Source organism: Psammomys obesus, unplaced genomic scaffold (assembly GCF_907164565.1).
Source record: "Psammomys obesus unplaced genomic scaffold, mPsaObe1.curated_primary_1811, whole genome shotgun sequence".
NCBI classification, from domain to species: domain Eukaryota; kingdom Metazoa; phylum Chordata; class Mammalia; order Rodentia; family Muridae; genus Psammomys; species Psammomys obesus.
In genome coordinates this window covers 7866785-7889791 of record NW_026592890.1, presented here as the reverse complement: position 1 = coordinate 7889791, position 23007 = coordinate 7866785, and the positions used below count along the sequence as shown (strand labels likewise).

Below are 23007 nucleotides of genomic sequence, written 5' to 3'. Positions count from 1 at the left end.
GTCAACTCTGTCTCTACAAATATGTTCACATGCTAGCAGGTGCACGAACACACACACACCCCTTCACATACTAGCAGGTGCACAGACACATACCTGCACATACACCCTCACATGCTTGCAGGTGTACATGCACAAACATGCACACACACTCTCACATGCTAACAGAAGTACACACACACACACACACATGAACACCCTCACATGCTAGCAGGTACACACAGACATACAGGCACACATACCCTCGAATGCTGAAGTACACATATACACACATGAACACACAACCTCACATGCTAGCAGGTGTCCATGCGCACACGCACACCTTCACATGCTAGCAGGAGCACACAGAGAGAGAGACAGAAGAGAGACTACAGAATTACACTGATTAGCCAGGTGTGCATTATTTTATGTACATTAGTGTGAAGGTGTCAGATCCCTTAGAATCAGGGTAACAGACAGTTGTAAGCTCCCATGTGGGTGCTGGGAATTGAACCTGGATCCTTTGGAAGAGCAGACAGTGCTCCTAACCACTGAGCCATCTCTCCAGCCCCTGCTGGTTAACATCTTGAATCCCTGCTCTGGGAGGCAGAGCCAGGCAGATCTCTAGGTTTAAGGCCAGCTTGGGTTTCACATAAAGACCTACTCCAATGCTGTACTGAAGTCATTTGTGACATGCCTTATTTTTCTTTCACTACCTTCATGGAGTAGGGCACGCGGATGATGGAAAGGTCCTCTCCTCCGGGGCCCTTGGGGCCAGGGGTGAGGGCGTTATCCATCTGCCTCTGCCTGCCAGCACGGTTGCAACAGGAAAGGTTCACCATGCTCCTGCATTGGCAGGAAGCACTCACCAACACAGTGCACCTCACCCAGGGCTCATCAAGGCCCCTGGAGCAGTAGCCTGCTCCAGATTCACAAACCACACTGTTTTGGAAAAGCCTTTTCTGGTTGGCATCAAATGCAGCACAACTGAGATGTGATCCAAATATTCACAACATTCTTCTACCCAAAGAATTTACAGAGCTGAAAGAAAAGACATTGCTAATGCATATTCCCTTAAATTCACTGAGGATTCTAAAGGAAGTAACCACTGATCAATCTAAGAGAGAAAACTGAAGAAGCAAGAGAGAAAACAGTAAACACATCTATGGTAAGAAAGAAATGAATTAAGTATAGGTTACTGGAACAAATGGGTACCCTCAAGGAAGAAAAAAAAAACAATGAGACTGACTATCCTATGGAAATTAATCCAAGTGGTATAAAGATCTACATGTTAAATATGAAAACAGAACCTCAAAGAAAATCCTCTTTCTTTCACAGTAGAACAAAGTTTCTTAAGAAAAGCATTAATCAACTAAAGATGACATCACAACTTTAAAACCTAGAATTTCAACTAAGACAAGAGAGTGAAAAACTGAGCTAGAGCAAAAATTATCACACATAAATCACAGAGTCCAAAATACAGAAGCTACAGACCAAACCCAGACATCAGAACAAAACAACCCATTTAAAAGCTGGCGAATCACTTGTACAAGCATGTTAGAGAAAACAGTGGACTAAAGGATATAGCTCAGGATGGAGTACTTGCCTCATAGTCACACATAAGGCTCCCACACTATATAAAAATGTCTAAGGCTGAAGAAGTGGTACCCAACTTTATTACTAACAACAAAAATAATGAACACCAAACTGATGAAAATCAAAATATATTATGATGTATGAAGATAAGGAACAAGAATCCCAGTAAATGACTTCTACAAGTCAGACCTACACAGTATGACCTGAGGCTGGTTTGTCATTGCCTATGGAAACTACAGACATAGAAAGGCTACTATAGATCAGTACCTTCATCCCTGGGCACATGTACTACAGACATGTAGCAGACGTCGCATCATTTGTAACAGACAACATTCCAAGACATGTCCCTGCAAGAGCAGAGAGCCTGTGACGAGAGGAACACGGTGTTTGTGATATGGACAGGCACAGCGAGGCTTTCACTAGTAAAGATTATTCTGTTTCTCATTGTCTGTGTTCTTTGAATGGTTTTTGTTCAACTAAACAAACAAATCAATGCTTCGTGCCATTTGTATATCTAACTGGGGATAAGATAAACCATAAACACCCAAACAGAGGGCCTAATGAAACAAACAAGGTGCTCAGCACACAGGAAGTGCTCAGTGGAACCAGCTGTTGCCACGGATGCAGAGGTGAACACCTGTAGTACTAACGTGTTGGGAGCTGAGGCAGAAGGTGAGCCAGGACTACAGAGTGAGAAGGAGCCTCAAGTCTCTTATTAAGTCTCTTACTTGACTTTTGAGACCACGTCAAGTGACTGACCCTGTAACACCTACATTTGTACACACACACTTTAAGACACTCGCACACTATCATAGAAGGGGTAGGGCTCATGGGGGTCCTTCATTCCCCGAGGCTTTGAACAACGGATGGTTGATGGGGCCAAACAAGACATTTTCTTCCGTGGTGTAACAGCTGGTAAGGTGTCCATGCTCCCAGAAGTAATCCATAAGTAATCCTAATGAAACTCACTGGGACACACACACATAAAGACACAAAAGCCAAAGAGGGGCTGTGTGAACAGGGAAACTAATAGGAGTGGGAGGAGTTTGGGGAATGAATGTGAATGTGATCCAAATACAGTACATATGTGCATGAAAATGTCAAAAACACGTTGTGTATGAATTAATTAAAAACTTTTTAAAAGATAAAATTAAATCAATTTATTTCATCAGCAAATTAAAACTGTTTTTTTTTTCTTTTGTTGTTGTTTTATGTTTTGAGTCAGGGTTTTTTCTGTGGAGCCCTAGCTGTTCTGGAACTCTCTCTATAGAGTAGGTTGGCCTTGAACTCACAGAGATCCACCTGCCTCTGCCTCCCAAGTGCTGAGATTAAAGGCATGGGGCACCACCACTCAGCTTTAAAACTGATTTTTTTAAGCCACTGTACTTTTACCAGACCACTCTAGGTCTTTCATGAAGATACCTACACACTCCCCAATGTGTACACACAGTTATGCCCTGAGCTATAGTCTAATTTAGAAATAAGTTTCTAAGGCACCTACCTGGTCATTAGGCTAACTATATTTATCATTTAAGTCTCACAGAGTAATACAATAAGTAGTATAACTTACGTATTAACTTGAAAACTTTTATTTCCACTTCTGTATTCACTGTAAAATAGCTGATTTGGGTGGGTAGAGGTCATGGCTACATATGCCAAAGTAATTTTTAATCCACACCTCAGTGGTCAATAGCAGTGGTTCTGGGAGAGCACCACAGCTCAATGGTACAGAGATTGCCTAATATGCACGAGGTTCTGGGTTCAATCTCAACTACAAAAACATCACTGAGTGAAATAAGCCAGACCCATAAAGAAAACACGTTTCTCCCATCAATGGATGTTAGCTTTGAATATTTAAATATGTGTAGATCAACTGGAATACCCATAGAGGTCAGGAATTAGTAAGCAATCAAGGAGAGGACGGAATCTAAGAAGGGGAGAAAGAGCACAGTGACATAAAGGAGGAAAGAGAATAATGTAACAGGGAGGGCTAAGTGGGGAAGGGGAGTGGGAGGGCAGGATAGAAGAGGGAGTACTAGGAGGAATAATTACCACTAAAGAGAAGTCGTATGAAAAACTACTACTGCAGAAGCATCCTAAAATGTAAACATTTACAACACAAAAAGAACTTAAATGGAGACACCCTGTATAAGGCAACAATGCCCCTACCAGGTAGCAAATAAAAAACCCAATGTCAGGGATGGATTATTTCTATCAGAGTTGTTGGCCAGAGAGGTCCCATATTGCCACTACTCTTGGTTACCTTTCAAAACTTGATGGTAAGACCCTACTGCTGTAGTCACCATATCCTTGAGTCATAGAACAAAGATTATCAAGCTGGAATTGACCTAGAAGCTTCATTCCTAGTGCTGTGTGTGTGTGTGTTACTGGAGAAAAGTAACCATCAATAACGACAAGACTGGCAAGATATGCCTGCTGGTGCAATAGTGGTACAAATGCCACTGGAGCAACCAACCACTTTCTGGTTGGATTTAAGGCCTACTCCACAAGATGGAACACACACCTGGCACAGTTATGGAGGTCAATAACCTGTGGATAGACGCTATCATAACCCCAAGCGAAGAATCCATTATAATTATTTTGCTAACAGGACACGGTATTAAGCCAACTCGTAATGATTTCTCACTACACCCATCTATTGGTGCATCAATACCCATCGTTAATGATCTCACAGAGAAGACCCTTTCCAGTAGATTGTGATTAACAGTGACCCCACAACTAGCCAAGGTACAAAGTGACTGTGGAATGCTCAGCCCTAAATGAGACATCTATATCACAACCTTCCTCCTTTCAAGTCTCAGTATCTTATTGGAAGAGAGAACAGAAAGAAAGAAAGAGCCAGAGGTGGTGGGTGACTACAAGAAACAGTGTTTTCCAGACTAGCAGGGCAGTCGCACATATGAACTCACAGAAGTTGTGACAGAGACATACACAAGACCTGTACAAGCTCAAACCAGAGATCCCAGCATGAGGAGGGGAGGTGGGCATCAAGTTCCAGCTGAGGAGCTATTGATAACTGAAACCTGCTGAAAGAGGAAGCCACAGTTTTCTGTAACGGTGTGACCCTGGTGGGTCTCCCAGACTCCAGTAGGCGGTCCCACACCTCAAAAGACACAGGCTGCACTAACTGTGCTTGGTAGGCTTTTAAGAAATGTGCACACAAAGTTTGAGTGGGTATGAAATGGGGAGGTAAATGTAGGAGGAGACAGTGGGGGGAAGGATGAATATGTTCTCTTGAAGTAATAAAAATATTGTAATTAGTTCTAGAATCACTATTAGTGTGGGATTTGTAGACCTGTGGATGGACTTACGCTCAAATGCTGGCTGTGCTGCTACATAGCTATGCGGGACTTACACGGACTATTTAAAACCTTGCCCTTGTATCTTTATAAGATAAAGATAACCTGCAGACTCTGTCCCTCTGAGGACTCAAGCCAAGGTGTCGGTCACTTTTACGATGACTCCAGGCCTCAGGCTTTGCTGTGCTCATTCACCAACTGCAGAGACAGTGAGTTCTAGGTGCACATTCACACACTAGAAGAGAATCCCACAGCAGGGTATAGGGCCAGAAGCCATTTTGACATCTGTTAAATTCTTCCACATGCATGACAGCATTACAGGGTTGTTTCTACTGAGTTCCCTGCCGACATGCTTTCATTGAGCACTCAGAAAAGACTGCATTTTACTTACTGTCACATCGACAGTGCTACCGAGTACACTGCTTACAGCCAGGGCTTTCCCACAATGCTTTCTTCCACACACTGGGGTGGAAATCACAAGAAAGTCATAGCATGGGCATTTGATCAATTAATAATTATCAAATCCAGACGGCAGGAATAACAGGATGAACAGAGAAGTGCATCGAAATAATAAAACCTCTTCAGAACATGCCCTCTGTGGTGGGAGGATGGAGAGCACGATGAGATCACAATGCCACCCCCACCTCCCCCACCTGATCGCAGGTGAAGCAGCGATCATCTTTCTGAAGCAGGAAGGAAATAATTTATAATGTGTGAGGTCTTCACTCTGAAACCTTCCAGAAAACTGAACTATGGCTTACAAAAGATGTAATAATAATCAAACAGGCTGATGTAATGAAGGGTTCTGTCGAATACAAACAGCTGCATTTCTCCACAGCAGCACTGTGGGGGTCAAAAAACTCGGGTATGTGACTTGAAAGCTGAAGACGGTTTTCGGAAGGGGATAAGTGATATCAAATCTCGTGTTAAGCTCCATCTTCCAGTAGTCTTGATAGAAAAGACAAAAAGAGGCCATTTGTACAAAAAAACAAATGCCCTCATTCAATCAATACATCGTGGCTATGAGCCTTGTGCTACAAACCGATAAAAAGAAGAACTTCTTGGATACTTTAACTTGAGAAAACAAATTAGTTCTGGAGTGTTCTCTACACATGGAAAAATTCACTTGCATTCACCAAATAAACAATGAACTCTTGAAATAATTCTATAGAAGTTGATACTCTCATTTTCTATTCTACCATCAATTAAAAACAAAAGCCATTGGTTTTAGCTGGTGCCCTTTCACATGGTCACAATGAACAACTGCTAAAATCCCAGAACTTAATGTATTTAATTAGTCTAACAGCAAACGCTGAAGAACCACACTGAAGCGTGGGCAAACAGTTGTGAACAGCGTATCTTAGTAACATGAAACACCCTTTCTCCTCGTTATACAGCACAGGAAAGGTATTAGGAAAGCCATCCCGTGAGGCTGCCAGCCACTGCTCAGAAGGCATAATTAACACGAAGTTCAGAGGCCGAACTCCAGCACGGTGAAGCTGCACCACTGTACTCCTTCCAGGTTACTTATCTCGGTCAAGACAGTGCTCACCCTAGTGGGAAATGCTAGCAGTTTATACTCTACCCAAGTAACTCAGCAACTTAACTACAGGTCAGAACAATGTCTAACATTAGTTAAAGGAGTAAAAGAAAGTCTAGCACCCAATAAAGAAAATCCATGATTTCTGCTATCCTATCAAAGTTCATAAAACAAACAGTGACACAAAGGGAAAGCCAAGGGGAGCAGACCAGGACTGAGTGACACAAAGTAAAGATGAAAAATAAACCTGAGCCCAAAACACTTCGGAAATAATAGATTAGACAGAGCAGCCTAGACAGGGTAGGCTAGACAGAGCAGCCTAGACAGGGCAGCCTAGACAGGGCAAAAGAAAGGGTGAGCAGACTTTATATACAGCAACAAAAACCATCCAAGCGGAATGAGAGTGAAGGGGAGAATGGCAGGAGGTGCAGCAGTCTACATCAGTCTGGTCATTCGTGTTGCCAGAGTCCAGAGCACAGGAAAATCTGCAAAGAAATGAGAGCTGGAATGTTCAAACAGATCCAACAAACTTCAAGAACTGCCCTCAGGGAGAATTATGAAGAAAACTATTTTATTAGATGTAATTTATGATACGTATCATAAACAAATAGCAGGAAGCCAGGACTGAATTTAAAGCAATCTAAGAAAAACTACTCATTTTAGGAGCCTTTGCTTAGAAGTGATACTTAACAGACGAAGGTATCAAGCAAACCTCTTGTTTTTGTTTTTGTTTTTAAACGTGTACACAAAATCTAGGAAAATAAATACTAGTGTTAAGTTCAAACGAGCTTGCATCACTTCAGTTAAGCAACCACAAGCCTCCCAAGCCTCGCTCTGCAAAGTGCACGTGAGATGAGCTAATGCGGCTGGCTGACTGGTGCAAATGTTTACATGGATTCCAAGCATTTGGGACTGGAGAGTGGTACAAGGCCCACAGGAGTCATCCTGAAATATATGCCTTATTTGTGCTTAAAACCTACAGATGTGAGGTGTCTTTCTGGTACTAACTTCCGACAGCCACAGAAATCAACGCTCCTCTCTAACACAAAACCCTGTGAAATGCTATTCACTTTACACTAGAATCTAGTAAAGAAAAGTATGTCTTGAACTCAGTCCAAGGGATTTGTAGTCTTTAAGTGAAAACTGTGTAGAAGAAAACAAGACACAGCTTCAAAGGCCTTGGGATTAAGTAGTTCTGCTGTGACACGAGGTAAACCGCAGTGGTGCCTCAGTGAAGTAGAGCTGGGTGAGTTCAAAACAGCTGGGGCTCTGCAAGACCCATGAATTTTATCTTCACTCAGAGCCCTGCAGCAAATCCTTCAAAACTAAAACTGCTTCACTAGCAACCACAGGGGCTCACCTGTGTGAAGTTCTCTCCCCTACCTGCCATTTGCCTATCATGTACGATTTAGTAGCAAAACAGATCCCTTTTATGGAAGAAAACTGGAGGGTGTGGTCCTTTTTCTCTTGTCTTTCTTTCTTAAAGAACTTTTCATCTGTTTGTAAATAACAGTTTGGAGAGGGGATGGGAGGTCAGGATAGAGGAGGGAACACCATTACAGAAAGCTACTACTGTAGAAGCTTTCTGAAATATATATGATTATAATAATATTGAAAAGAGTGTTAGGAGGCAAAGGTGGTAGATGACTCCCAGGAAACTGTCTTTCAGACACAACCGGTGCATATAAGAGCTTAAAGGGTCTGAAGCAACATTCAACCCTTTGAACCTGCACAGGTTCAAACCAGACACAATCCCAGAATGGAAAAGGGGAAGTGGGCACCACTTTCTACCAGTACCAGCCCTAACCATAAAACCATTTACAATTGATACTTGCTGGGAAAGGTAAAATCACCCTCCTCTACCTGTATCAGTCATACTCCAAGTTCAAGGCTAATAACTCTACAGAGTCTAAGAAAAAAATTACTTACAAAATTAAGAAATTCATTTAAGTGAAACTAACTGATAATTATGGTTGTACAGAAATGTCTAAATAGGCAAGGAAAGTGAAGTGAGGTATGCATCAGAATCCCAACTTTAAGGTTAAAATACTGATGCTGTTGTGTCCCAATAAAAATTATAATTAGGAAGTATGGGTAATGACTGAAAATGTGTATTACAGCATTTACCAGAGCTTCTGGTCCATCGGCCAGTGCTCTACACAGAGTTTGGGCAGCTGTCACAGAGGCTGTGCTGAATTCCCATCCAAACACCACACTCTTTTTCCCCATCCTCCCAGGATTACCCCTCCTCCTCTAGAAGCTGAGTGCAGAGGCAACTTGGAATCCTCAGCAGCTCTGAGGCAGTCTTACGGACCAGAGTACAGCCCGTCACGATGCAAAGGACATCAGGGAGCATACTACAATGTGTCTGGGCTCCTTACTATTACAGCTTCCTACTTACTATCACAGTAAGCTTCAATTCCCCTTATAAACAAATGTAATTCCCTTAGGAAAATCATGTTTAAAGAATAAATAGTACTGAATAAGGATACAGCAAAAGCTGTATGGGTGGTCCTCACAGGATGGAGGCTGAGAAACATGGTCCACTCACACGCGTAGAAGAGGCAGATCTAGGCAGCCCAAAATTAAGTCAGGGTTAAAACCAATAAACAGACTTTATGTCTGTGTTTTTAATCAGCTCTGTAGTTGGTTACACATAAAGAATGATTTTTATTAGGACAGTGTAATTACTGTCATTAAACAGTGAGAACTGGCCATCTGCCAGGCGCTCTGCCAAATGCCATACATAACTCCAGTTTAATCTTTACCAGAAGCTTCAGGGCCACTTTAAGGAAAGACCCTTTGCCCAGACAGCCAGTTCACAGTGATTATCTGATGTGCTCACTTCAGAACTGTTTCCTGACAGGCAACCTGCCAGCCCCTACTTGAAGCACTCCCACTGGGTTGTTCCAAGGACCCTGGCAGTTTCCGAAGGATTCTCAGGCCAAAGAGATGGGCTGCTGACATAGTCTAGCTGCTTAGCTTTAAGTGTCTCAGCTGGACTGGAGTCCTGGTCCAAGCCAAATGTCAAGGCCTCTCCCATGGCTGCCCTTCGCCTAACTCACTAGGATGCTTCTGTTCTCCCCAGGGCAGACATGCAAGGTCACTTCCACTAGAGACTGTGGTTTGAGGGCCCCTCCCTAGAAGAACACCACAAGGATGGGAGAGAAGGATGGACTGCCCACAGCTCACAGAGCTAACTGCCTGAGCAGCATTAGGGCTCACACCACTGGCAAAGCTTCTCCCCGTTCTAACTCCCACATCAACAGGGATAAGGCAGTGGCTTAAATCCAGGTTGACAAAACTTAGACCTGACTACAACTTAAGTGAGAGGAAAACTGAGGTTCTCCCTGACGACTTATTTCTACAAGCCAAATCAAAGGCCTAACTCTAGCCTCTCTCCCTAAGCGAGCTCACCTTTCCCACACAAATGCACACACAGTGTTACAGCTCAGTCCATGCAAGTTTGTGTTACACCTAAGAGGAAAACAACTAGCCCTGAGAGGGATGGGAAAACAAGCCCTCCAAAATCTGAATTAACATTAATAGTTTCTCTGTTGAAGTTAGAATTTTGTACCAGATAAGATATCAGCAATAAAAAACAAGGAAATCATGAAATTTGCAGGTAAATGGTAGGAACTGGAAAAAAATCATCCAGAGTGAGGTATCCCAGAAGCAGAAAGTATATACACAGGGTACATACTCACTCATAAATGGATATTAGACATATAATATAGGATAAACATACTAAAATCTGTACACCTAAGGAAGTTAATTAAGAAGGAGGACCCTGACTAAGATGCCCAATCCCCATTCAGAAAGGCAAAGAGAATGGACACTGGAGGAGGGAGAAAAGAGGAAACAGACAGGATCCTACCACAGAGGGCCTCTGAAAGGCTCTACCCTGCAGGGTATCTAGGCAGATGTTGAGACTCATAGCCAAACTTTGGGCAGAGTGAAGGGAATCTTATGAAAGAAGTAGGAGATAGTAAGACCTGGAGAGGACAGGAGCTCCACAAGGAGAAGAACAGATCCAAAAAGTTTGGGCACAGGGGTCTTTTCTGAAACCAATATTCCAGCCAAGGACCATTCATGGAGATGGCCTGGAACCCCTGCACAGAAGTAACCCATGACAATTCAGTGTCCAAGTGGCCTCCATAGTAATGGGGACGGGGACTGTCTCTGACAGGAAATGATTGGCCTGCTCTTTGATCACCTCCCCCTGAGGCAGAAGCAGCCTTACCAGGACACAAAGGAAGACAATGCAGCCACTCCTGATGAGACCTAACAGACTAAGATCAGAGGGAAGAGGAGGAAGACCACCCCTATCAGTGGACTGGGAAACGGGCACAGATGGGGAAAAGGGAAGGGTGGGATTAGGAGGGGAGTGGGGAGGGAGCTACAAGGAAGATACAAAGTGAATAAACTGTAATTAAAAAAATAAAAATAAATTTTAAAAAAGATAGACCCTTTTTTGAGATGTTATTTTCTGTTACTTTCTTCTGTTTTTGTTACTTGGGCTTTATTCTAATTTCTCTGCAGTTGAAAGTACACACTGACTCTTGCACACCTACTATGTGCATGGTGTCCAATTACAGGTTAGCTCCTTGGGGCAACACTGGACTCAGCGAGTTCAACACTGACGTGGCTGGACAGAACTGAGCTGGGATAGTAACAGAAGAGTTGTTGATCCTGTCTTCTTGAACTTCAAGACAAAGGTAGTAGAGAGACATGTATGAAGACGCAGGTAGATGTCTGTTAGTTCAAGGCCAGCCTGGTCTAGAGAGAGTCCCAGGCCAGCCAAGGCAACACAGTGAGACCCTGGCTCCAAAACAAAAACAACAACAAAATCCACCCACTCAGCATGTAACTACACACCCAAGAGAGTTTAGAATGTAGTTGAGGCTTATGCAACCAAGGCAGATCATAGGAAATAGACTGCCAGGACAAAGCTGCTGCCAGAGTTGATTGGGAGAACTGGGCAGAAAACAAAGGTCCACCAAAGAATATTTCAATGAAGACTTCAAAGCTCTGACCGGAAGGGGCTGAGTGGCTGGGGAGTGCTGAGACAAAGAACAGCATGTGCAAAGGACCTGAGGCTGAAAAGAACACAACTTCTCCTTTGAGAAGCTGAGAGGGGACCAGGATACACTCTAGCAAGATGGGCAGAGAGAAGCAGGGCACTTAAGGCGGTCGCAGGGGCACATATTTTGTGTTTTATCCCAATACAAAATGAGGACATGCACAGGAGAGAGAAGCCTGGGCCTTCTCCAAAGGCCTCGGCCTATCAGTCTGATGTAGCAGACAGGCAAACACATACACAGTTGCCCGCTGCATCAATCCTTCCTCCCCCATGAGCCTCCCGTCTCTAGTTACAGGTTTCCTCAACATGAGGGTACATTCTAGGAGGCCCATCACTAGGTTATTTTATCACTGTGCAAATGTTACAGAGCATGTACATCAGCCACTTATCATGGCCTGATGTAATCAGTAATCTCAGCACATAGGCTGCACAGTTCTAACACACACACACAGACACACACACACACAGTAAAGGCACAGTAAACACACCAACCATAAACATGCTTACTATTATTTTCAAGTATAATATGCCATGCATAACTCTACGTGCTACACTTTAAACAATTGACAGTATAACAATGCATCACAAACACGAGAGCAACATGGCAGTGAAGATGACACTATGCAATTGGAGGTTTGTAGCTCCATTTCACTCTCACTGGACCGTGATGGTTCAGTGAATCACTATGTATGAATGGCAGCACTTAAAGCCAGTCCAAACAGCCACTTTGTCCACACTGCTCCAACAGGAGCACCAGTTTACCTGCTGGTATAGCAGAGGAGAGAGAGCTGACAACTTGAGAGAATGACACCCTAAGGAACTGTGAAAGACTTAGAGACAGGCAATCTGGCACGAAAGGCATAAAACTCACCCAACACAAAAGAAATGGAGATATATGTGTAAGGTCTCACTCACGGAAACAGCTTTTTACAAATAAAAGCTATGTAAACTCAGTAAAGTTTAAACTGAAATTCAAGACAGATAAAAACATACAGTTCTTTTTCATTGTGTTGATTTCCCCACATAAGAGAACACAACCCCTATGAGCAACTGAACCTCCAAAGCCATCATGGAATGTACTGACCATGCAGATCTTGAGGGCCTGTGTGTAACAGACGGAAAAGCCACAAGCGGCTTCTGAGAGGATGTTCAACGTGCAATCAACACAAACAAGATGAAGGTGGTACATAAAGCATGGCTTCCTAGCTCATCAGTGAAGTGTCTGTGAAGCTCCTAAATCAGAATGCACACTTCACCAGTACCTGTGTCATTTTTCTGACTCTACTTCACAGTTCTCATCACATCCTGAAACAGTCTGTGGTGCGCAAAAAGTTCAGAAGCACTGACGTGGGTAATATTGAGCAGATTCTCTTCTCAAAGGGTCTCATCCTAGAAACATACAAGATGATATAGATGCCAGATAGAAAACAAACACAAACGTGATGCTCATGCAACAGTTGCTGGCATGCACACACTCTATACTTGAAAAAAAAATCTCATGAAAGTTAAGACTTTCCCTAAATAAGATAATTTTCAATATTTTATAACCCTGTCTGAGATGGGGTAGCCCTCCTCACATTCAAGGTGCAAATTAAGGAAGTCAGCAGGGACCTAAGTAACCACTGATTTAAGGATAATTACAATCCTTTTAAGGCCATGCTAAATATAACAAAGACAAGTCTTCGGAAGGAAGGATTTTAAGGAAACAGAAGAAAAGCTGATTTGGTGAAGGAGCTCGGGGGCATGAATACAGGAAGAAAGCCACATGAATGAGGATATGAATGAGAAAGCCACTAACCTCCCTCAGACTGACAAACACTGAAAACACAGGCCATGCAGGAACTTCATGGGAACTGGCTTGTGCTTGCGGGGCTCCTAGGCTTTGTGACGCCCTTGTTGAAAACACTTCTGGCGGCCATTAGTCTTTTCTGCCCCAGTTTGTCCTTGCTATCCGTTTCTGGAACTCAGCTGCACATGCCTCCGGGGCCTCATGTTCAGTGCCTCCCGGTCGCTCTCTGTGCCACATCCGCAGTTTCTACAGCTCCAAGGCCACAGAGCTGTGTCTACTGAATGCACTGACCACCCTACTCTGGCTGTCGCTGTCACTGTCACAACCCTTTCATCTCAGCCCGCTCTACAAAAACCTTCTTTTTTATTTTTTAAAGTTTCAAAATTCATGCTTTTCTTTAGCTATTTAAAGATGATTCTCTATTCTGACAGCACTTCCAGCTACTGCCATAACTTTTTACATTTCTGGGATTGTCACCACTGAGTGCAGCTTCTCCCCTGGCTGTGAGTCATATTTTCTTGCTTACTGGAAAGACTAGTTTTACGTTTCTGTTTGGTTTTGTGTTAAGATTGGGTCTTACTACATAGCCCAAGATGAGCTGCCGACCTCAGCCTCCCTAATGCTGGGATTACAGCATGCGCTGCCACACTCACTGTGACTGGCCATCTTCACTAGACAGCGATGTCATCAAGTTAATGTTATCTGGATTTTGTTGCTGTGCTTTAGAGTTTGGGGTGAAGGGTGGCTGTTCTAAGTTATTTCTAACTTCCTTTGTTCCTCGTGCTTCCTTTCAAGTTTGCTTAAGGCTGGTGGTAGAGAAAACTTTTTCTAGTAGGAGTCTGTTGTAGGCCCTACTGCTAAGCCAGGGGCTCCAAGTCTATATTATAAAAGACTCTCCATCATCATCACCATGTAGCAGCATGCAGCAGCAGCTCTTTCATGTGGCTCTAGGGACATTCCACTCCCAGCACCTCAGTGACTGACTCTGCCTCATCTTGAGCAGTCCCTACCCTCAACAAGTGTGTCTGTTATTGCAGAGTCCAGAGGCCTGCAGACACCAGGAGCCATTGTCTGCATTCTCCCTTCCTCTCAAGTCCTTCCCCCTCAAACTCCACTGCCAGCCCCAAAATGCAATGCGCCTCCTCCACCCTCCTGGGCTGGGGTTGCCTTCCCTGCACCTCAGCCTGATACAGGCACCCAGGAAGAAAGAGGTTCCCTGTCTGCTTCCTGTCTCAGGACTTACATTGCCTGGCTCTCAGTGACATAAGCAGGCACTCTATGCTTACATTTATTCTATCTTAGATCTGCTTACTATATATCACTAAACAGCAGTACATCCATATCTTTATAATCCAGAAAGTTGTTCTATGCATTTTCATGTGTTAAAATAAAATAACACTACTTAATTTACTACTTAACTATACTTAATAAAAAGCAATACTGAACAAAGAGTCAAACTACAACAAATCTAAATATTTCATTGATAACAGGGACCATATAGGGATTCCTTTAGGGAACAAAACAGATGGGCAATTTTATTAAAAATAAATAAATAAATAAGTTGATACAAAAGGGGGGGAATCTCCCAGTTTTAGAAGTGAAAATATTTACAGACAGTCAAATTCAGCGAATTTGTTGTTATCGATTAACCTCATTCTGGCCCTGGCCCCAGTTATGCATGATAGCACAGAGATTCTTTGAAGATTTAGTTTTTAAGGAAGATTACAAAATATCTAAACTTAGAATTTAACAGGAAAAACTGACATCATTTAAAATACCCAACTATAAAAGGGTCATATTTCTCAAATACAGATGGCTCCCAAAGAAAAATAATCCTTTAACAGTTCATGTGCTTGTCACAAAAACCACTATGTAATTCTAACGCCTATCTGAAATTTTACTTTCCGTTATAGTAATAAATACCCCTTAGAAGGTAATTACACATGCACTAAATCTCACCATCTCTTTGCAGCTTAATACCAAGGTAGTTAATCTCTACACTCTGTCATCTTGTCCTCTCTCTTGGTGCACACAGGACCTTCACTGAGGCAGATATGCCCTGAGACATACTGTGACGAGACTGCCATATGTTCCATGTTCACGTGGATAAGGGAGACCAAAGCAATCGTGGAAAGCCACCAAAAAACCTAAGGATTTCCTTCCCTACTTTCACAGCTTCCCACAAAGCTTTGTGATTAACCAGCGTGGTATTAACTCACAAAGAAATGGCTAGACAGTGAATCCAGATGTATGATCAATGAAACAGAATGGAAATATGGAGATAAACCTCCATTCCAACAGCCAACTAGGTTCAGTTTCAATGATTGCCATCATTCAGAGGAAAGTACTCAGCAGACAGTGCACGGACAGCAGCCATAGGAACAGGAACGAACTGGAGCAGAGGCAATGAACTTGAAATAGACCAATGAAGTGTAAGAGCTAAGACATTTAACAGGAAATGGGACTGCCTCTGTAAGACCTTAGATGCAGCAATGGAATATTACTAGTACAAAATCCCTTGCCATAGAAACAAAGACCAAGAAACTGATAAACTATCATCTTCAAAATGCAAAAGCTTCTGTGAAATTACAAATGAGAAGGTAACAAAGCAAATATAAGGCAGGAAACAGAAACGTTTGCAAGTCGTAGAATTGATGAGACCTGTCCAAAAGGCACAACGATATGATGCACAAGAAATGTTGATCAAAAACATCCAGGAGGACAGTCCAAAAGGTTGGATAAGTGTTGACAAGGATGCAGAGAAATCAGAACCCTCCACACTGCTGATGAGAACCCTCAACAGTGTGGCCACACAGAACAAGTGATTACCAATTCCACTCCTAGGTGAATATACACTAGAAAAATCAAAACAGACCCATACAAAACTAGTGCACAAATGGCCATAGCCGCATTACTCCCAACAGCCCACTGCTGAAGGGATAAACTACAGTACGTGATTAGGTGGAACATTTCTCAGCCACACGAAAGAGTGGAGAACAGCTCACACTGTGTCATGTCTGAAACTTGAGAACGTGGTGCTAGTGGAAGCAGCCAGCGCTGATCATGTATGACTGAAGCATGTAAAATGCCCGAACCAGTCAACACATGCTGAGAGAGGCAGATGGGTGCTAACTCAGGACTGGGCGGGATGGAGACAAAGCAGGTGGATCTGCAGCTGAAAGGTACAGACTTCTTTAGCTAGCGATGGCTGTGCAGCTCTGTGCTTACCAAGTACACAATACAACAGAGCTGCTTTTAGCGAAAGATGGAGGCCAGATCTCCAGCCCTCTAGTTCTCTTGTTAACCTCCTTTTCAGTCTGGAGGGGTGATGTCCCGGGGACGGAAGGCTTCTAGTGGTGGAGGCTCGAGCACAAACTTCAGAAGAGCCACAAGTTGTTGGCACTCCAACATAGGAAGAGCACCCCCCCGTTCGTCTGAGAAAACAAAACAGTTTGGTAAATCACAGGGAATAGGGAGGGTCTTTGCCAGCCATCCTAGCCCATTTTAATCATCCACTATCCCAATTCTGAAAAACTAACTTAAGGGGGCTGTTTTTGAAAAGAAGGCAATTCTATTTATATTAAGACAAGAGGAAACAGGGACCTTCTGACAGGCTCTGCAGTAACTCTCATTGAAGTGTCACGTGCGGGAGACTCTAAGCAAGTATCTAAGTGAGTAACTGAACTGTGCAAACAGAAACAGAAGCCTTGCATGAGGAGCCTAAAAGCTAAGTGTGCCTCACTCCGTCTTTCTTTACTTCTACCTGTTCGTTTACATTTCATTCTCAGAAAACATGAGCATGTTGAGAAAGCCGACGGCAGTGTGCCAAGAATCAGTGAGGCCACACAAGAGGTCAAGCCATGATAACTCAGCAGAACTCTATTGTCCCACTAAGAGAACTGTGTGCCCCACTGCTATGAGACTAGGTGACAGAGCACAAAACAAGAGCAACGCACATCAGAGAGGCTCCACGAGAGCAAGCGAGCGCTCTCCCACCACGCCCATCCACCTTCTTTCTTCTCTACCTTTCTTCCCCAAGACGATTTGGGCCTTAGTGTTTGTTTTGTCACAGCACCACAAATCCTAAGACAAGCCCTCACTCTGGCTTCTGTGGCTCTCTCACTACAAGCAAATCTAGAACCTCTCACTAGTGAAGTGTCAACGCAAAAGCCCCAAGTCTTCATGTTAGGGGCAGCCTTGCAGTGAGATAAAGATTATATAATTGAGACACACCAGACTAAAGTAAGATACTTTCTCCCAAATACTATGTCCACCTATCTATTATACCATACGATTCTTTTCAAAATATTTTTATAATTACTCTTGTTTTTAAGTGGTCATTACGACATTTTCTTTCATCTATCATTGTCTTTTGCTTGCATTTGCCCCCACACCACTTTCCAACTCTAAACAAAATTCCTCCTGTTTCATGTCCTATACAAATATACATGAGTGGTGCCCCTGGAGGCACTACAGGCGTGGCTGCTGTGACACATATGTGTCAGTAAATGGCAGGGAGGAGAAAGGCTATGTTCACACTCAATGTTCTAACCTATGAACATCTGAATGATTAGTAACCTAACAGATGACGGTCAGTCTGGTACCAGGGGACCTGGACAGAAAGCTAGCCTGAGATGACCGCCAGCCCAGCACTGCAAAGGCCCAGATGGATGGGCTCCCAGGATGGGAAGCAAGCCAGAGACTAGAAGAACCCCACCTTGGACAGACAGGAGTGAGCCCCAGACAAACAACTATCACACAGGACCACTAAGGTGGGTTGGAGATGAGCCCGAGATGACCATCAGACCAGTGGCATGGGGCCCAGACAGGGAGTTAGCCTGAGATGACCACCAGTGTGGTACTGTGCAGGCCTGGGTGGGGGAGCAGACCATGCCCGAGATGACCCCTGCCAGGCTCATATATGTATGACTGGCATATAGCTCTCCTGAGACCAATCCTGAGACAACCCCAGACACTCAGAGAGCCCTGGGCACTACTAGGAGGAGCAAGTAAGTGGTGGAGAAGTAGAAAGAAAAGGATGTGGGCACAATGAAGAGAGGCAGAACTGGAAGGTAGTGAGAAACAGCCTGATGGGAATAGCCAGTGATGCCACCTGGAACCATGGTGGGGGTCAGCCCTGTGCTGCCCCTGGGGCCCAGATCTTGGTCCGTGGTCCTACAGCAGCAGAAGTCTGTTACCACCAAAGGCCAGGCAGACATCCTTGGTCTGGGCTGCACCTAAGGACATAATGTCTGAGAGCTGTGCAGAAATGGCCCTACTTGGGCATCATGGAAGAGCTGGCCCTGGGAGCAGGAGAGCAGGAGAGCTGCCCCGGCCCCTAGACAACTACAGTACTTGGGAGAGCAGCCCCAGACATTGCGGGAGTCGCAGGTAAGCCAGCCCAAGTGTTGTACCCTGCTGGTAAGGTCAAAGACTGGCATTACCAGAAGCCCCTTTGGTGACAAGTGAAGACTCCCTTCCTCAGCTGCGTTCCTTCCTTTCCACCTCATCTGGGGAAACCCCAGATCCTCTAAGGACTGTCACATTGCCCTCAGGGAGCTTACAGGAAACCTGGGGTTTCCTAGAAATGCCCACCATGCTAATGAGACATCTTGGTACCTTAGCTTTCAACCAATGACCTTTTTCCACTCTTCTAACGATACCTAGAGTTCTCTCTCCAACTCCCACTGCCCATACGATAATTAATTCCCTTTCTTATGATAGGACTGTGTTCCTGCATGTAAATGAAGTATCCCACTCCCAGCCCCATCAAATCAAACACATTCACCCCAACATCCCTCCCAGTGCCCAAGGTTTATAATGTCCCTGATTTACAACTAAGTGCTCACTCTCACCCACTCCTCCACCCTGACCGTCTGAGGCTTGCTGCTTCATCACTGAACCTTCGAATTCGCCGACCTAGCCAGGCTTACTTGGGGCACAGCTCCTGCCACTGCCGGGGGTAGGCTTGAATCTTGCGGTTGTTGGCTGTTCCTAACACAGCCACTAGATTTGCCTAGTAAGGCTCCTGAAACCTCTCGGCTTGGCTGCGTTGAGGTTCCAAGCTCCCTACTCCTGCCTGACCTGGGGACAGTAGCTCAGCTAAAAGAGCTGTAACCTGCTGCTGCTAGCAAGACTGTTGTAAGATAGCTACAGTACTTTCTGTGGGGAAACCTTTTCTCCCACACTCTCAGCTAAACCGAACATCTTCTCACTCTGTGTCCAGGCCTTCTGGGAGATGCAGAATGACACCAACGATGTGGAAATGAGCATGGGAGAGTTGGCCCTATTAGTCATCTCCCTCGTGGTAGCATGGACAAGAAAGAGAGACACCTCCTCCCTTTTGCCCCTCACCAACTACAGCAGGCAGGAGACCTGGCTCTGGAGTCATGAGAGCAGGAGAGCTTTACCTGCCCCTCACCAGCTTCAGCACTCGGGAGAGTGGGACCTGCATCTCACCTGAGCAGCACAGTAGAGCTAGCCCGGGTTGGGGGTAGGGAGGGAGGAGGGTGCAGATGAACTGGCCCTGAGAGCATGAGTGTTGGAGAGCTGGCCCCCACAGCTTGTCTACATGCAATAGCATGGGCAAGGCAGAGACGTTCTCCCCACCCTCACCCTTGCCAAACACGGCAAGCAGGAAGAACTGAGGTTATGAGAAGAACGCAGGCCCTGCACCTTACCTGGGCAGCACAGTGATTCTGGCCCTAGATGTGGGGGTTTCAGGTGAGCTGGCCCCCCAGGCATGAGTGTGGGAGAGCCAGCTCTGGCTCTTTTCTGCTGTGTAGGTGATGAGGACAAGGGAGAAATCCCCTCCCCTCCTCCAGTGGCAGGAGAGCTGGCCCCAAGGTCATTAGAGTGGGAGAATTGACCATGCCTCCTACTGCAGCACTCAAGAGAGCAGGCCCTGGTTGTGGGGGCTGCTGGTGAGTTGGGCCCAAGGGGATGAGAGTGGGAGAGCCAGCCAGGCTGACCAGCTCAGATACCTCTCAGGCCCAGACCCAAGGTTTTGAGTTGGCCCACTCCAACATCTATCCCATTGATGAGCTGCTAAGTGCATGAAGGAGCTGGTCCTTCCTACAGATCCAAAACTACAGGATCTCCATGACACAGGGCAACAACAGGATATCCAAGAGGAGTTCCAGTGAGGTTCCAGTTTTGATAGAGTAGCAGAAGCCAGAGGCCTCGTACCAAACCAATGAGTCATTGCAATGAACATTTGCAGCAAAGAAGTGTGGTCAAAAGGGTATACTGTGGAATACACTGTCACACTACAGCTTCCACAGAGAGATTTTTTTTCTCTTTTTTTTTTGGGGGGGGGGGTGCAAGGGTAGAAGGCAGGTATTAGGAAAGGGGCAGATGAATGGAACTGGGGTGCATGATGTGAGATTCACAAAGAACCAATAAAAAGGTTTTTTAAGTGTGCGTGTGTGTGTGTGTGTGTGTGTGTGTGTGTAGTCCACCAATGAGAGCAAACACACAATTTTTTGTCTTTCTTCATCATCTTCCTCTCTTCAGACCCCTTTCTTCCCTCTCACAGTCTCTCTTCTACTTAATTTTTTTTAATATTTTAGACAGGTCATAATAAACTGAAATATTGCAGGAATCTCTTATGAGCATCCAAAACATCCACCAACAAGTCCACTCATTCATTTATAAATATCCTGAGAATTTCATGCAGCAGAAGCAATTACAGGCTCTGCAAGGAGGAAGAGAGCACCTGACATGACAGGCAAATCATTTCAAAACATAACAGAAAGAAATGTAAACAGTGGATCAACACAAAACATTGTGATAAAGGATGTGTTGACTTATTTTATTATTTTTATATTTTATTTTAATTTTGAATAATGTGTATGGCCTGGCTGTGGGCCTATACGGCGTGAATGCAGTGCCCAGAGAGGGCAAGGGAGGCTGACATATCCCTGGGAGCTGGAGTTACAGGCACTTGTGGGCAACCCAACATGGCTGTTAGGAACCCAGATCCTCTGCCAAAGCAGCTTGTGCTCCTCATCATGGATGCATCTCTCCAGCCCGTGGGTGGGGGTGTGTGTGTGTGTGTAGGTAGAGCAGTACACGGATGCCATAACACACATTTGAACAGAACAACTTTGTAGAGCCAGTTCTCTCCTCCTACCTTTATGTGGGTTCTGAGAACCACACTCAGGTTATGAGGCTTATGTAGCCAGTGCCTTGAGCCATCTCCAGAGCCTAAGAGTACCTGAAAACATGGCTACAACACAAGAATAAACTCTGGATATTTGCAGTAGAAACTAGCACAAATATTCTGAGCATTTGGCAACATATAAATTAAATATCTTAAAAAGTAGGACCCTACTACACACAATCCAATAGAAAAATCCTGTACTTATTAAGACAGATCACACACCAGGACTTCACTCTATTAAATCAACTTGAGCATGAAGACTGAGCTGGAAAAGATGCACTTAACAATGTTTATAATAGCAAAAGAACTGGAAACAGCTGAAAAGCCCACCAAGACTTAAGAAGATACAAACTGTACTGGGAGGGTGAGGCAGGAATATGATGAGTCCCAGGCCTGCCTAAGCACACGGCAAGAGCCCTGCCTCAGACTAAGTAACCAGTCAATTAAAACGTCACAAACGGCTTCCTGGAAGAGAAAGGAGAAAGCACAGTGATGATGCTGTTTGGCTGCCACACAAGTTCTCCTGGAAGATAAAGACTGAACTAAATACCACTCAAAAAAAACCCACCATGTCACACAGAAACCCTGTCTAAAACAACAGGAACAACAAAAAGACTATAAACTCACACTTACTCAAGCTGGATCACGATCTGGTAAGCTCTATTATAACACTGCATTGGTTAGCTCTTGAGATAACCGAAAGCTTTTTCAGTTTTACATGTGAGTGTTTTGCTTCATGTGTGTATGTGCACATGTGCATGACGTGCCTATAAAGGCCAGAAGAGGGTGTTGGGGCCCCTGATACTGGAGATGCAGACGGCTGTAAGCTGCTGTGTATGTACTGGGAACTGCACCCTGGCCCCCAGCTCTATGTGAGAGCAGCCAGTGCTCTTAACCACTGAGCCATCTCTCGCTGGTACTAAACACTTAATTTATGGCTACCCACTGGATATACTAGACCATGCCTAAGGGAAACTATGAATGCATTAATTATTTAACATAATTTAGGTTTATAAGCCCCTGTGTTTTATGTATGCCACAAAAAGGTATACATATGTGAATGTACAAAGTTAGTGAAAGTCCATGAAAAGGGATTGTACTTCTCATAATCAAAGCAGATTTTCCTAATTTTTCTTTGTTGTTGTTTTAGAATCAAATTCCATCCATGAAAAACTAAAATCTAGTTGTGCTGCCATGTGAAGGGTTTCATGGATTCCTGGCCTGCTCTTAATGGAGATTGGTGGGGTTCACCCTACCTTCTGTACCACCTATCTGCACAGAAAGGTCCTGTGTGCCACCTGTGGCTTACACACTGACTCATGTCCTTGACTACATGAGAAAACAAGTCTCTTCAGTTCCTTTACATGTCACTTGCTTATGTTTACGTTTTAGAATTCTGCTGTACTTTGCTTAAGTGTACAACCAACAACAGTTCTTATCAACCTTGTTCCCACTGTATTCAAACGTGGCAACTTGCAGAATCTGCTTCTCCAAATCAATTACAAATAAGCCTTCTGCACCTAAAACCGTCCTTGAGAT

At 44.3% G+C, this 23007-nt stretch overlaps 1 protein-coding gene and 1 non-coding gene across 3 annotated transcripts in view; one reads left to right on the top strand and one right to left on the bottom strand.

The window, feature by feature from the left end:
- Map3k4 (mitogen-activated protein kinase kinase kinase 4) overlaps positions 1-23007 on the bottom strand; it is a 94828-nt gene that overhangs the window by 58314 nt on the left and 13507 nt on the right. The window lies entirely within an intron of this gene.
- On the top strand, positions 17759-17890 carry LOC129683484 (small nucleolar RNA SNORA17). The gene has a single exon (XR_008721164.1). It is a non-coding gene; the product is annotated as a small nucleolar RNA SNORA17 (small nucleolar RNA).